At 37.9% G+C, this 5305-nt stretch overlaps 1 protein-coding gene across 1 annotated transcript in view; it reads left to right on the top strand.

Annotated features, from left to right (window-relative positions):
- The first annotated feature begins 1260 nt into the window (after nucleotides 1–1260).
- mafgb (v-maf avian musculoaponeurotic fibrosarcoma oncogene homolog Gb) overlaps nucleotides 1261–5305 on the top strand; it is a 23630-nt gene continuing 19585 nt past the window's right edge. The window contains exons 1-2 of the mRNA XM_016536497.1: nucleotides 1261–1385; nucleotides 2129–2229. The gene's annotated coding sequence lies outside the window, so the exon portion shown is untranslated. The remainder of the gene's footprint in view (nucleotides 1386–2128; nucleotides 2230–5305) is intronic.

Consider the following 5305-nt stretch of genomic DNA (forward strand, 5'->3'; position numbering starts at 1 on the left):
ATCTCAGTTTGTGTTCTACTGAAGAAACAAAGTCACCTGCATCTTGGATGCCCTGGGGGTAAGCAGATAACATCAATTTTTTATTTTTGGGTGAACTATCCCTTTAATAGCCTTCCTGATAACGTTCGGGGTTCAGACACACTCCTTCTGTTTAAATCTAGATTAAAGACATCTCTTTAGCCAAGCATTCACATAATGTTTTTCATAACCTTGTACTCCAGTTATATCTCATCAAATGCATTATTCAATAAACATGAATTGGATTGAATGTTCTGCTTTAGCGTTTCATGTGCTGGTATTTAAGGCAAGACACTCCAGGTGAATAGGGTCAATTTTTAACTAATAGAAATCAATTACAAACTTTATTTTTTGTATTACAAGTTTTCTGAAAAGTTGCTCAAATAGGCAAATGACACATTGTCTCATTAAATATGCACTAATTTGCATTAATTCCTAGAACATACATTTGAACATTGGATAAAGCCAGATTCAAATTTTAATTTTATTTTGTTGACTTACTAGAGTAAAAGGTTTTTCAGAAGGGATTTTGGATTTCCCTTTTTTTAAGAATAAAATGTTGTATAAATCAGTGTGAATGATATATGAACAAACCCCTCAGCAAAAACCTTCAGAATATAGAGAGGAATAAAACTCTAAAGTTTGGTGTTTGTAAGTGCTGCAGAAGTGGAGAAAAAACTCTTTATATAAAAATATTGGCATAGAAATCTACAGATGCAAATAGATAAAGTGCAATAAAATAAACACTTAAATGTGTGTTTTGGATGTTTTCTTTACACTAGTCTGTTGTGAAAAGTCAATCAAAATCTAAAAACTGACCGGTGCATGAAAAAAAAGAAAAGTTTTTGCCTGTAGTGATGATCCAGGATTCTCTATTTTTTAAGGCAATAAATACAATGTTGTATTTATTACTTTACTAGTTTAAAAATATCCATAAGCTCAAATCTTAAAGAATACTAATTTACAGTTTTCTTAAAAGGAGACGGGCAGGCGCGTGTAACCATAGCAACAGCAGGTTTCCAGCGCGTTTCCGATATCGCCAGTCTAAGTATCTTAGAAACAAATATACTCACGTTTATTTAAGTAACATTTTCTGTAGTATTTGTAAATATGTTGTGCTTAATGTGTTTTTTTGTCTTGTGTATTAAAATGTAGGCTACATGTAAATTTCGCCTGTTCCTTTAAGAGTCGCGCTGGCGTTGCGTAGCTCCTTCATGAATGAAACCACGTGACCAAAGCAAATCATATGACGTCTGGCTTCAGCGCGAGAGAAAGAGGATCAACACGGGCACAAATTCGCCGACAACAGCGACAAACTCCCGCCGGGTTCTCCTCGGTTCCACCCGCCGCCGTCTCCCGCTGCTTCGGTAAGCGCGTCGCTCTTCACGGTGCTTCCGAACGCGCTGAAGTTGCGCTCAGTTGTGTTTTGCTGAGTGTGCACGACACCGTTTTTTAGTGCTATTTACAAATACATTCAACACACGAGGAATAATAGCATTAAAAACATTAATTAATTAATTTTTTTATTTATTCTGGTTATTTAATAAAAAAAATCAAGTGTATGTTTATTAAAATAATTTGAAAAAAGTCCGCGTTTTGCTTTTTGGTTTCATTTTTTGCATCAGTTCTGGTTTAATTTAGTGGATTTTAGCTTTTACTTCTCGCCTGTTTCTACTTAGTTAACTACTTATAGTCTGTATATATAACTAGCTAGCAATAATAACGAAGTTGTGTTAATATATTACACTAATTTATGCATTGTTCACTATAAGTATCATCAGCGTTCTCATATGTGTGCGCGTTTAACGTCTGTCTGTCTGGCGACGCGACGCGAGCGGGACGCGTGTTTTAAAGGGCTCGCAGTGCTGAATCATCACGATCGGGTCATTCCACTCACACACACACACACACACACAGCGCCGTGATGACAGCGAGCAGACAAAGGGCTCATCGATACACACTCACACACCCCGATCTGTGATCGTTCACCGGCTCTCGTCGGCTCCGATCGTCGCTTTCAATTTGAAACGTTTGCAGAAATCTGCTGGATTCGGCTCGTGTTATATTTAGAGAGAGAGAGAGTGTGTGTGTGTGTGTGTGTCTCCTCTAGTCAGGCAGAGGTTACACAGCAACACAAGCCGATCTGTGAGGAACCGAACCTGCTGGTTCATCAGAACCGTCTGCGCTGGACACGGGTCGACCGAGTTCGAGGTACTCTTTCTCGCTTTTGTCTGTTTTACGCTACACATTCACACCACTAGTAAAACTGTACCATGGTACGGTGATGGTATCAGGTGGTTTTTTTGGAATACCATGGTATTGTGTGATGGTATGCATCATTTTGGGCATCTGTCTCGTTCTGAATCGTTCCAACGTGCTCCCTAGATAGGGAGCACACTAGGTTTTGAGTCAATAAAACACATTTTTGCTATAGAAAGTATAACTACATTTGATATAACTATGATATAAATATGCTTCACAGAATAGTATGTTTGTGTTCACGTATTTGTGTGTGTGGTGAAACTAGTTTTATTCAGCATTTGTTGCTTATCGCTTCATTTGTAATTGACAGTTGACGGTTGGAATCTGTTCCCGCGCGCGCGAATCACCAAATCGGCGCGATTTCAAATCAGCGCCCCGCGCGAATCATCACATCAGCGGCTTTAACGGGCGCAGATGCTGATTCATCAACCGCTGATATTTGCTCGACGTGAGCCCGTGCACCGGGGCGTCATGGCAACACGGCACATCGGAGCGCGCGGAACCGGGCAGCTTTCGAGGCACGGAGAGCGTTCAGACGGATGGCTTTGTTACACAGACACGAACGGCAGCGATGTGATAGAATAGCTATATAACGGGTTTAGGATGTTTGAAGTGTTTAAAATCAGTTTCGGTAGCGTTATTAAAGCGTTATTCACGATCTTTGCATTCTTTAGGGAAGATGTTATGATTGTTATGATCACTATCTTGTTAGAACACATCTGCTGTTTGTGCGTGCGTGTTTATTGCAGACTGTTTGTTCTTGTACAAATGTTTTAAATCAGCTTTCACGGTAGTACTATAGTGATACCATGGTAAAGTGATAGTGTGAGATGATAGCACACTGGCATCATATTTTGCAACATTTTAACTTGATTTTTCATTTAAGATCATTTTTTTAATATTTTGTTACGTTAAACTGATTTTTCATGGAAGATCATATTTTATTGTTTCTCATATCATATTTGTCTACATTTTAACTTGATTTTTTTATTGAAATTGTGTTTTTTTAATATTATATTTTGTTACATTTTAACCCACTTTTTCATGGAATCTCAACTTTTTACATCATATTTTTCTATGAACCTGATTATTCAAGATACATTATGTTTTTTTATATTATGATATAATTTCATAATCAGAATTGTATGGAAGATATTTTTTATTTATGTTTGTTATATCATATCTTGCTACATTTGAACCTGATTTTCCATGAAAGATAACCTTTTTTTAAATTATTTTTTCATATCATATCTTGCTACATTTTAACCTGATTTTCTAATGGAAGATCTTTTTTTTCATATCATATTTTGCTCAATTCTAACCTGATTTTCCATTAAAGATAAACTTTTTTTTGTTTATTTTTTATATCATATCTTGCTACATTTTAACCTCATTTTTCATGGAAGTTCACCGTTTTTTTGTTCATGTTTTCCATATCATATGTTTTTTGGCATGAAAAAAGCTGTAGTAGCTGGCACAGCATTAAATTACAAACAAACAATAATATTCTGATGTGGAAACATGTCTATGGTGCTGTTGTGTGATTATCATATTCATATACACCAAAGGTGCTTCAAAGAATACAGACAAGCAGTACCACAATGCTTTTTGGCTAGTAAGATCTGTGTAACCATGTAAATCCATTTAAACCCTTTTAAGAGCCTGTTTACATCATTAACCGGAAATCTCCCAGTAACAGTTCCAGCTAATTGTGATATTTGTGCAATTAGAGTCTGAAGCGCAGTGCTGGAGAGCTGTAATCTGATCAGGACTGAACATTGGCTCGGCCTGCTCTTAAACCAGCTCATGAGTGAAATCTGCTGATGGTTGAGAGCGAACGAGCGTGTGATTGAAGTTGTGGTGAACGAACGGGAGAGTTTTTTGTCTTTAAGGCATTCTGTGAAAGCGCTGAGACGACCAGAAACAGCCTCTCGCTTGACAGATGGTGTTTGCGCCGGTCACTGGTGATGATGATGCTGATGTTGGAAGTGACTCGAGATGCGTTGGCCTCAGGTTACTCTTTAAGTAAAGGTGTAAAGAGCCGGTTTAAACGGTGTGATGAACGAGAGCAGGCTGAATGCTGCACTTGCAACTTTTTAAAATGCGAGACTTGCATCACCAAAAGAAATGCGATCGTTTGCATTTACAGTAAGTGTTTTGCAACAGATTGCAGTTTCTGTTCTTCCTCTTTTTTTTTACTAACAGGTAGTTTTTCTCCTTTTTTTTTCTTTCTTCCCTCAGCAGAATGTTCTTCCTCTTAATCAGAACGATGTGGCTGCATTAGCTGTGTGTGTGTGTTTTAGAGGAGACTGAACTGCATTTCTGTCAGGACCAAAGATGATTGACATTTAGCATACAGTCAGTATTGTGTCTGTGCTGAGGACAGGTGTCCTTCAGAAAGCCTCGCTCTCTTTCTCTCTCTCTCACCGTTCCTCTGTTTAATAAATAGCTCTCGCTCAAGCTTATGAGGACAAATGAACAATGTTCAGTATTCAGTGCAGGAGATGAGCCTGAGATTTATTACCTTCTGTGGGGGAATCGGTGAGCTCTTGCCACGCCAGACGCGCTTTACACACTCACACACACACACACACACACACACACACACACAATATATATATATATGCTTAAATAGGTGTCGTATTCCCATAGGTAGATGGGGATCAGCCGAGAGTCAGCTGATGCGAGCTTGACTAACGTGACCTGCCAGAACTAACGCTTCGCTAGATTCTATGTGTTCGAGGAAAATGTTCATATAAACCCTGTTTGTGCCTGTTTGATCACATCAGTTTCTCTGAACACATGATCTGTCCGTCCTGTTAACACTCGTTATGTTTTAGTCTGAAGAGCATCACATCTTTATTCTTTTTGCATTACAGTAATGGGAATTAGGTGGCGAAAAGCACTTAACACAGTGTAGTAACTAAACAAGCTTTTTACATTTTTCATTTATGGCGTAAGATTACCATCAAAATGACAAAAATTTTGTTAAAAAGCAGAATATATAAAAGAGATTAAAAAAAAT

The sequence above is a fragment of the Sinocyclocheilus rhinocerous genome, unplaced genomic scaffold (assembly GCF_001515625.1).
Source record: "Sinocyclocheilus rhinocerous isolate Xijiao unplaced genomic scaffold, SAMN03320098_v1.1 scaffold2027, whole genome shotgun sequence".
NCBI classification, from domain to species: domain Eukaryota; kingdom Metazoa; phylum Chordata; class Actinopteri; order Cypriniformes; family Cyprinidae; genus Sinocyclocheilus; species Sinocyclocheilus rhinocerous.